This window comes from Cervus canadensis, chromosome 5 (genome assembly GCF_019320065.1).
Source record: "Cervus canadensis isolate Bull #8, Minnesota chromosome 5, ASM1932006v1, whole genome shotgun sequence".
NCBI classification, from domain to species: domain Eukaryota; kingdom Metazoa; phylum Chordata; class Mammalia; order Artiodactyla; family Cervidae; genus Cervus; species Cervus canadensis.
The window spans coordinates 17,526,251-17,538,220 of NC_057390.1; positions in this window are offsets into that span (position 1 = coordinate 17,526,251).

The following is an 11,970-nucleotide window of genomic DNA, read 5'->3' on the forward strand; positions in this document are numbered from 1 at the left end:
GCCATTGTGCAGTAATTTGAACATTCTTTGGCATTGCCCTGTTTTGGGATTGGAATGAAAACTGACTTTTCCAGTCCTGTGGCCACTGCTGAGTTTTCCAAATTTGCTGGCATATTGAATGCAGCACATTCACAGGATTTGAAATAACTCAGCTGGAATTCCATCACCTCCACTAGCTTTCTTCACAGTGATGCTTCTTAAAGCCCACTTGACTTTGTATTCCAGGGTGTCTGGTTCTAGGTGAGTGACCACACCATGTGGTTATCTGAGTCATGAAGATCTTTTTGGACAGTTCTTCTGTGTATTCTTGCCACTTCTTAATATCTTTTGCTTCTGTTATGTCCATACCATTTCTATCTTTTATTGAGTCCATCTTTGCATGAAGTGTTCCCTTGTTATCTCTGATTTTCTTGAAGAGATCTCTAGTCTTTCCCATTCTATTGTTTTCCTCTATTTCTTTGCATTGATCACTGAGGAAGGCTTTCTTATCTCTCCTTGCTATTTGGACTCTGCATTCAAATGGGTATATCTTTCCTTTTCTCCTTTGCCTTTAGCTTCTCTTCTTTTCTCAGCAGTTTGTAAAGCCTCCTCAGAGAACCATTTGGCTTTTTGCATTTCTTTTTCTTGGGGATGGTTTTGATCACTTCCTACTGTACAACGTCATGAACCTCCATCCATAGTTCTTCAGGTACTCTATCAGATCTAATTCCTTGAATCTATTTTCCCCCTTCCACTGTATAATTGTAAGGAATTTGATTTAGGTCATACCTAGGTGGTCTAGTGGTTTTCTCTACTTTCTTCAATTTAGGTCTGAATTTGGCAATAAGTAGTTCATGATATGAGCCACAGTCACCTCCCAGTCTTGTTTTTGCTGACTGTATAGAGCTTCTCCATCTTTAGCAGCAAAGAATATAATCAATCTGATATTGATATTGACCATCTTGTGATGTCCATGTGTAGAGTCTTCTCTTGTGTTGTTGGAAGAGGGTGTTTGTATGACCAATGCATTCTCTTGGCAAGATTCTGTTAGCCTTTGCCCTGCTTTTGTACTACAAGGCCAAATTTCCCTATTACTCCAGGTATTTCTTGACTTCCTACTTTTGCGCTCTAAACCCCTTTAATGAAAAGGACTTCTTTTTTGGGTGTTAGTTCTAGAAGGTCTTGTAGGTCTGCATAAAACCGTTCAACTTTAGCTTCTTCAGCATTACTGATTGGGGTATAGACTTGGATTGCTGTTATATTGAATGGTTTGCCTTGGAAACAAACAGATCATTCTGTCATTTTTGAGAGTGCACCCAAGAACTGCATTTTGGACTCTTTTGTTGACTATGATGACTCCTCCATTTCTTCTAAGGGATTCTTGCCCATAGTAGTAGATATAATGGTCATCTGAGTTAAATTCACCCATTCCAGTCCATTTTAGTTCACTGATTCCTAACCTGTCAATGTTCACTCTCACCATCTCCTGTTTGACCACTTCCAATTTGCCTTGATTCATGGACCTAACATTCCAGGTTCTTATGCAATATTGTTCTTTACAGCATCAGACTTTACTTACATCACCAGTCATACCCACAACTGGGCATTGTTTTTGCTTTGGCTCCATCTCTTCATTCTTTCTAGAGTTATTTCTCCACTGATCTCCAGTAGCATATTGGGCACCTACCATCCTGGGGAGTTCATCTTTCAGTGCCATATCTTTTTGCCTTTTCATACTGTTCATAGTGTTCTCAAGGCAAAAATACTGAAGTGGTTCGCCATTAGCTTCTCCAGTGGACCACATTTTGTCAGAACTCTACACCATGAGTTAGACAAGGCTGTGACCCATGTGATCAGTTTGATTAGTTTTCTGTGATTGTGTTTTTCATTCTGTCTGCCCTCTGATTAGGATAAGAGGCTTGTGGAAGCTTCCTGATGGGAGAGACTGACTGTAGGGGGAAATGGGTCTTGTTCTGATGTGTGGGGCCATTCTCAGTAAATCTTCAGTCCAATTTTCTGTTGATGACCTGAGACCATACTATGGTGGAAGTAATGAAGATAGTAACTAAGATCACGACAACCAGTCCAATCACTTCATGGCAAATATATGGGGAAACAATGAAAACAGTGACACACTTTATTTTTTGTGTGTGTGCTCCAAAATCATTGCAGATGGTGACTGCAGTCCTGAAATTAAAAGACGCTTGCTCCTTGGAAGAAAAGCTATGACCAACCTAGACAGCATATTAAAAAACAGAGACATTACTTTGCCAACAAAGGTCCATCTAGTCAAACTATGATTTTTCCAGTAGTCACATGTGGATGTGAGAGTTGGACTATAAAGAAAGCTGAGTGCCAAAAAATTAATTTTTTTTGAACTGTGGGGTTGGTGAAGTCTCTTGGGAATCCTTTGGACTGCAAGGAGAGCCAACCATTCCATCCTAAAGGAAATCAGTCTTGATATTCATTGGAAGGACTGATGCTGAAGCTGAAACCCTAATACTTTGGCTACCTGATTGGAAGAACTGACTCATTTGAAAAGAATCCTGATGCAAGAAAAGATTGAAGGCAGAAGGGGAAAGGGACGACAGAGGATGAGATAGTTGGATGGCATCACCGACTCAATGGACATGAGTTTGAGCAAGCTTTGGGAGTTGGTGATGGGCAGGGAAGCCTGCTGTGTTGCAGTCTATGGTGTCTCAAAGTGTCATACAGGACCAAAGTGACTGAACTGAATGAAATAATGGCTACCGCCTTCAAAAGCTCCCATGCATGCACTGGGGCAATCAGTGCCTCCAATCTGAGTGGTATTTGAAAAATACAATCTACCTTAAAAAAAAAAAATATCATTATAAATAGCAACAAAAATGGAAAGTTATACCACACTAAAAATGAGAATTTTCAATACTGTAAAAATATCAGTTTCTCTTGAGTGCTAATTTCAAAAATCAAATATTTTGATTAAAAAATATTAATCAAATTTAATTAAATTACAATATCAAATCAAATATCAATATCAAAATCAAATATCAAATTTGATTAAATTTCAGTATAATAGAAATGTAATATTTGGTTCTAATTTCACCAAAATTTTTGATTAAAATATTAATAAAATTTGATTAAGTTAATCAAAATTTGATTAAATTTGATTAAAAATAGTCAATCAAATATTTTGACAACAGGATTTTGAGATACATGTACACATGTTTTTATAATTTATTCAGAGGTGTGCTAACCTGTAAGCAACCATGTATGAGAAAGAAAAGAGGTTGACTCACCCTACATTTGTAAAGATTTTCTTGAAGTTTTGGTCAGGAACAAGACAAAGGTGCCCACTCTCACCACTACTATTCAACATAGTTTTGGCATTTTTCACAGAACTAGACCAAAGAATTTCACAATTTGTATGGAAATACAAAAAAACCTCGAATAGCCAAAGCAATCTTGAGAAAGAAGAACAGAACTGGAGAAATCAACCTGCCTGACTTCAGACTATACTACAAAGCCACAGTCATCAAGACAGTATGGTACTGGCACAAAGACAGAAACATAGATCAATGGAACAAAATAGAAAGCCCAAAGATAAATCAATGTACCTATGGACACCTTATTTTTGACAAAGGAGGCAAAAATATACAATGCAGAAAAGACAATCTCTTTAACAAGTGGTGCTGGGAAAACTGGTCAATCACTTGTAAAAGAATGAAACTAGAACACTTTCTAACACCATACACAAAAATAAACTCAAAATGGATTAAAGATCTAAAAGTAAGACCAGAAACTATAAAACTCCTAGAGGAGAATATAGGCAAAACACTCTCTGACATAAATCACAGCAGGATCCTCTATGACCCACCTCCCAGAGTAATGGACATAAAAGCAAAAATAAACAACTGGGATCTAATTAAACTTAAAAGCTTTTTCACAACAAAGGAAACTATAAGCAAGGTGAAAAGACAGCCTTCAGAATGGGAGAAAATAATAGCAAACGAAGCAACTGACAAAGAATTAATCTCCAAAATATACAAGCAGCTCCTGCAGCTCAATTCCAGAAACATAAATTACCCAATCAAAAAATGGGCCAAAGAACTAAACAGACATTTCTCCAAAGAAGACATACAGATGGCTAACAAACACATGAAAAGATGCTCAACATCACTCATCAGAGAAATGCCAATTAAAAACGCAGTGAGGTACCATTTCATGCCGGTCAGAATGGCTGCTTTCAAAAAGTCTACAAACAGTAAATGTTGGAGAGGGTGTGGAGAAAAGGGAACCCTCTTACACTGTTGGTGGGGATGCAAACTAGTAGAGCCATTATGGAGAACAGTGTGGCGATTCCTTGAAAAACTGGAAATAGAACTGTCATATGATCCTGCAATCCCACTGCTGAGCATACACACCGAGGAAACCAGAATTGAAAGAGACATGTGTACCCCAATTTCATCACAGCACTGTCTACAATAGCTATGACATGGAAGCAACCTAGATGTCCATCGGCAGATGAATGGGTAAGAAAGCCATGTTACATATACACAACGGAATATTACTCAGCTATTAAAAAGAATTCATTTGAATCAGTTATAATGAGGTGGATGAAACTGGAGCCTATTATACAGAGTGAAGTAAGCCAGAAAGAAAAACTCCAGTACAGTATATTAACACATATATATGGAATTTAGAAAGATGATAATGATGATCCTATATGTGAGAATGCAAAAGAGACACAGATGTAAAGAACAGACTTTTGGACTCTGTGGGAGAAGGTGAGGATGAGATGATTTGAGAGAATAGCATTGAAACAGGTATATTACCATATGTGAAATAGATCACCAGTCCAGGTTTGATGCATGAGACAGGGTGCTCAGGGCTGGTGTACTGGAATGACCCCGAGGGATGGGGGACACATGTATACCCATGGCTGATTCATGCCAATGTATGGCAAAAAAACACTACAATATTGTAAAGTAATTAGCCCCCAATTAAAATAAATTAATTAATTAAAAAAATAAAGATATACATATTCAGTCATGGGAAAGTTCCAATCAATATGATAGACTGAGGTGACACAGAGGAAACCTCCATTTCACCACAAACAAATAGAAATGCTAATAAAAATAAATACTAATCATAACGAAAGAAAATGAAACTGAGTGAAAACAGGAAAGAGAAAGTTTATATACCAGAAAAAAGAGACGACTCAAAACCAGAAAGATGAGTTCAAAGCAAATAATCACACATGGAAAATCTCAGATAGGGACCCAGGAAGTCTGGGTTTAATACACTCACGGAGGCAAAACATAAAAATTTAGGTCCAAGAAAAATGAGGGGATTGAACTGGGTCTTCTGAATAAAGCTGGGAGCTTAAAGGGCTGTCCCAACAATTTGCAAGATAAGGAATAAAAAATGACTCTGCGCACTAGCCTGGGCTCACTTTAAGATTCCTATGAAGGAGAAAGTGGGGTGATTTGAGGCCATAGCATTGAAACATATTCTTTATTTGTTTGGACTCCAAAATCACCACAGATGATGATTGCAGCCATAAAATTAAAAGATGCTTACTCCTTAGAAGGAAAGTTATGACCAACCTAGAAAGCATATTAAAAAGCAGAGACATTATCTTGTCAACAAAGGTCTGTCTAGTCAAGGCTATGGTTTTTCCAGTAGTCATGTATGGATGTGAGAGTCGGACTATAAAGAAAGCTGAGCGCTGAAGAATTGATGCTTTTAAACTGTGGTGTTGGAGAAGACTCCTGGGAGTCCCTTGGACTGCAAGGAGATCTAACCAGTCCATCCTAAAGGAGATGAGTCCTGGGTGTTCATTGGAAGGACTGATGTTGAAGCTGAAACTCCAATACTTTGGCCACATGATGCGAAGAGCTGACTCATTTGAAAAGACCCTGATACTGGGAAAGACTGACAGCAGGAGGAGAAGGAGACAACAGAGGATGAGATGGGTGGCATCACCGACTCAATGGACATGAGTTTGGGTGGACTCCGGGAGTTGCTGATGGACAGGGAGCCCTGGTGTACTGTGGTTCATGGGGTTGCAAAGAGTTGAACATGGCTGAGAGACTGAACTGAACTGATATTGTTTACCATATGTAAAACAGATGACCAGTAGGGTTTGATATATGACACAGGGCACCCAAAGCCAGTGCTCTGTGACAACCTGGAGGAAGGGAATGGGGAGGGATGGAAAGAACACATGTATGCCTATTCATATTGATGTATGGCAAATCCCGTCACAGTATTGTAATTATCCTCCAATTTAAAGAAATGAATAATTAAAAAAATATTTTCTTGAAGTTTCGGTAAAGAAGACATGACATTCAGGTTGAAATATGTTAACAGATTTAACATAAAAGAAAACCCAGAAAGAGTCCCCAGTATGCATAAAAAATTTAAATACAGTTAACGTGGCACTGAAGATGATTGAAAAGATAAAGAACTAAATGGTATTGGAAAAAATAGTTATCCACTAATAATACATTACAACCCAACTTCCAACATTTTGTAAATGTGGTTTTGGATGGATTAAGTACCTGTGAGAGGCATAATATTAAAAAGTATAAAAGAAAAGATTATAGTGACATGTGAAATAAAAAATATTTCTTTAAAAACTTTTTACATTTAGTTGATGTACAATATAATAGCTTCAAGTGCACAACACAGTGCTTCAATATTATTATAACTTAGACACCATACAAAGTTACTAGAAAATCTTTGGCTATATCCTCTGTGCTTTGAATTACATTCCCATGACTGACATTTTATAATTGGTGGTTTGTACATCTTAATCCTTTTCACCCTTTCCTCCAACACTCTTCACTTGTTTGTTCTTCATATCTGTGAGTCTATTGTTATTTTTTTTTTCATATATTCCACACAGAAGTGAAAATATACAGTATATGTCTTTGTCCACAGTAAGATACCACCTCTTGCCTGTCAGAATGATTATCATCAAAAAGGTAAGACATAACAAGTGTTGGTGAGGATATGAAGAAAAGGGAACCCTAGTACACAGTTGGGAAGGATGTAAATTGGTAGAGACACTATAGAAAACCTATAGAGGTTCTTCAAAAAATTGAAAATAGAACTACTATACGATTCAACAATTCTACTCTTGGGTATATATCCAAAGAAAATGAAGACACTAATTTGAGAAGATACATATACTCCCATTTTTATAGCAGCATTTTGTACAATAGCCAAGATGTGGAGACAGCCTAAGGATCCATTAACAGATGAGCAACTAAAGAATAAGCAGTATACACACAGCACCCAATGGAACATTACTTAACCATAAACAGAATAAATCTTTGCACCTGTGACAACATAGATGACTTAGAGGGGCATTATGCTTACAAACAGTATTTCTCATATAAGAGTTTTCAAATGTGGGAAAAGTTTAACAGTTCTACCTTAAAATTAAGAATTACTCTTCAGCAATTAAAACAGTCAAGTGAGTGCCAAATACTCTGAAAATACAACAGATAAAAAAAGATTAGAATCAAGAAGATATTTTAAAAAGCCCAAAAATCAAAAAGAAGATATACCTAAAGAAAATAAAGTATATGAATAGGTATCAAACATTAGAGCAAGCTGAATGATAAATGAAACTACAAAATGGTTATATTTAATGTTAATACTTATTTAATGTCTTAATCTATTTACTGCTGCTATATATTAATATATATTTATTATCTACATAATAAATCTACATGTCTAGATTATAAATTTATACTAATATATTTAAGGTTAAGTTATGTAACTTATTGAATAACTCATACTTGTACCAGGAAACATGTTCAACAATGTTCATTTATACAAAAAAAGAAAAATACAGGAACTATTCTAATATCTTATTAGCATAGTACACAGCAATGAAAATACAACACCTCCATAAGAAAATGTATGTTTGAATTTTAAATGCTTGAATATAATAAACAAATGAATATATAATGAAGTACATTAGTAAAAGTAATCTTAGAAGACTTTCAGCATGATATCATGCCTATAAAGCTCAAAATCAGTGAAAGCTTAACTGTGTGTTATTTAGGGCTAAATCAATAAAGTCAGGTAAACTCAATATTTAAAAAGTAGGTGAGTGATGAGTAGAAGATGTGAGCTCAAGAGCTTTGTTGCTTCAGTCATGTCTGACTCTTTGTGAAGCTATGGACTATAGCCCACCAGGCTCCTCTGTCCATGGGATTCTCCAGGCAAGAACACTGAGAGTGGGTTGCCATGCCCTCCTCCAAGGGATCTTCCTGACCCAGGGATCAAACTCACATCTCCTGTGACTTCTGCATTGCAGGTGGACTCTTTACCGCTGAGACACTGGGGAAGCCCAAGCAGAAGATACAAGGTAATAATTACTTAAGGCAGTGTGATGGTACTGGAAAGAAGTATGGAAGTAGCTTCCCCAAATTGCAATTTTTGTTTTGTAATTTATTTGATAGGTTTATATACACATTACATACCTTGTGTGTGTATGAGTTTGTGTGTGTGTGTAATAAATTAAAATTGTAAGTGTTTGGAGACATGCTTCTGAACTTTTACACAAGTGAGTAGAAATCCCTAGCTTTCCTATATTTCACACATAACTTTATAAGTGTCAAGGCTCAGAAGCATATGGCAAAGTAGAAAAGGGGATTATTTGGTTCACTATGAACTTTTATGCATCTGTTCACATCAACAGAGAACACACTGGACACAGTGGCCACAGAAATTTCTCAGTGACTTAACATTATAGCCGCAGTCTTATCCAGACAAAATGCATTTTGCCCACGCATTAAACAGAGGATTTTATTCCTTACTGGGAAAACCCTAAAGGAACAAGATAAGAACATTTGTTCTTAGATAACTTAGAGTTTAGTTGAGGCAATGAAAATACTCTCCAGGTATGCACACTGTTACTGGAATTAAGTGCACAATCAGCATGGGGCATCATTTCACTTCTGGTTGCTCTGCAGTTTCCAGAGGCAACCAGTCCTTTCCAAAAAATCTAGCATTGTGCCCAAGAGTGGGATTTGAAAGCAAAGTTGCAGTTATTAGTCATTGGAGTGTCTTTCAGTGTTCTGTGCTTCTTAGATTTCTGCATGAATATGCTGCTTTAAGTTGAATAACTTTCAAAATACAGTTCTTCACAGTAATAAAATTCTACATTGGAATCCAGAATTCTTTAACTTTCATAAATCAGACAAGTTTAAATTGATAAAAAATATTTCAGACTTATTCCAAAGCAGTATAGTAACAGGTGAATTAAAATACAAGTAAAAAAATAAAAGGAAATGTTTCACTCAAAATACCTGCACCGAAATGCAGGTAGCATTCGAGAAAAGATTGTGAGCAGGTAGAGTAGAAATTTTTTTGCATTTTTTGTAATTCAGTGTGTACTTCATGAGATCATACTATTTGCAAGTTACTTGAGAAGATGCAAAGGCATATTAAATGTGAATCCTGAGCTCAAGAATCTTAAAGTTTTGCAAATGTGATAAGAAGCATTCAAATCATGCAAGTCATCAAGAAACACTATAGAAGACAAGGCCCACTGCTGCCATTTCTGTGCCTAAAACCGCAGCCTGACCCATGGGCTTTTAACAGTCAGTCTCTGTGATTTTTATTGAAGGACTGCCCTTCAACTACTGGAGCTACTTGGTCCAGGCAGATGGAACCGAGCTGACTGTGGGATGTCTGTCTAGGGTACTCCCATCATTGGCTTCTCCCTTTCCCTGATCCAGTCTTCCTATCCCTGGTCCCTGCCCCCCTCCCCACCGCCAACCACTCCACGAAGCACTTAATAAATGACTTCTACAAGTCTTTATCTTAGGATCTGCATCTAATAATATACCCTAAGCCAGGTTTAGGATAAATCTGCGGATCCTGAGAACGAGGAAAAACTCACTGGAAAGCATTTCTGTTGCTTGATTTTGCATGCTATGCAGAGTAACATCATCTTGACTTTGTTCAAATGGTTTTATTGCTGTCAATGTAACACTGCTTATTAGTTTAAGTTACAAGGAGTATCTGATCAACATACCTAATTTTAAACACAATCTTTCCTTTCCTTAATGTAGTACAATCTCAAGTCTATTGTAATCATTACATTCAATTACCAGAAGAATGAATCACATGGACCAAATGATTAACACTCTTAGGAAATTGCCATTTTTTTTTCCCACAATGATTATTTAGCTTGCCCACGTGAAACCTAATTCAGGAGTCTTTAGGCATTTTTGCCACTTTAATTACAGTTTACAAAGTTTGGCTTGATTAATTAGCACTAGATTCATGTAAATAACAATGTTATATTTGCTGCACTATTAATGAATTTCCATTTATCAAAAAAGGAAATCTGCTCTGTCCATTGGAAGAAAGTTTTTCTTCTTTCTTTTTTCCCCTTTTCAAAAGTATGAATTGATAAATTCTATAAAAAAGTTCAGGGAGGGACTCCCTTGGTGGTCCAGTAGCTGAGACCCTGATCTCTCAATGCTGGGGCCCTGGGTTTGATCCCTGGTTGGGGAACTAGATCCCACATGCCACAACTAAGACCCTGTGCAGTCAGACAAATAAATAAAAATAAATGTTAAAAAAATAATTCAGGAATTTATATAACATACTTAAATATTTTTAATGCCACAGGAAAAACCTAACTACCATCACTTAAGAAATATAAAACTGTTGTATTTTAAATTGATGATAGAGTATTTTTTAAGTGAGAAAGGAGAATTTGTTAAATAAGAACTGGATCAATTCACTCCCCTACTACAAGTTAGCCACAGTGAAATATGTTTAAAAAGGATTGAAAGTTCACACAATGGCACCTGAAGTACAATATACTTCCTTTGAAGTATATTCAAAATACATCCTTTGAAAAGGACTATTCACTATATTCACAACTCACAAGGATGGTAGACCTTGGATAACATCAGTGTTCCTTGAGAAGCTGGCTGATCTTTATTAAGTTTGTGCCATAGCGCCAGCTAAACTCTAACAATTGAATATGGAGTGTAAATGTTGGTAAAGTTTCTGAGGCAAAGAGCTAGGCATATTATTTTGGGCTGCCCACAGCCAAACTAAAACAGATTAATCAGACAAAAATTCCAAGAATGAAATATGGTTAATTGGTGTACCCCCACACAAATCAGAACAAAATCAAGTGGATTCAGTGAAATGCAGAAGATCAGACAGACTGGGATACTTCTAGATTACATTTTGAAATCGGAAATCTTGGTAGTGTTAGTATTTCATGAAGAGAAAGCTAGGGCTTTTGAGGTAAATAAAACCCTACTTATAAGCCAAAGTCTTGAAACACTTCAGAGAAAAATCCTCACTGTATATATAAGATGTGCTGTGCTTGGTCAATCAGTAGTGTCTGACTCTTTGTGACCCCAAGGACTGTAGCCTGCCAGGCTTCTCTGTCTGTGGGTATTCTCCAGGCAAGAATGCTGGACTGGGTTACCATTTCCTACTCCAGTATATAAGATAGGGCTTTCCAGTTCTATTTAGAAAACTTCAAACTTTTAATAAATTCAGCATCAAAATTATCCCTGGCTAGACTTCTGCAAACAACATAGCAGCTTTTTAATTCACTCACACTCATTTACTCATTCATTTATTACAGCATACTAACACATACATATGGAATTTAGAAAGATGGTAATGATAACCCTATATGCAAAACAGAAAAAGAGACACAAAAGTGCAGAACAGACTTTTGAACTCTGTGGGAGAAGGTGAGGGTGGGATGTTTCAAAAGAACAGCATGTATATTATCTATGGTGAAACAGATCACCAGCCCAGGTGGGATGCATGAGACAAGTGCTCGGGCCTGGTGCACTGGGAAGACCCAGAGGAATCGGGTGGAGAGGGAGGTGGGAGGGGGATCGGGATGGGGAATACGTGTAACTCCATGGCTGATTCATGTCAATGTATGACAAAACCCACTGAAATATTGTGAAGTAATTAGCCTCCAACTAATAAAAAAAA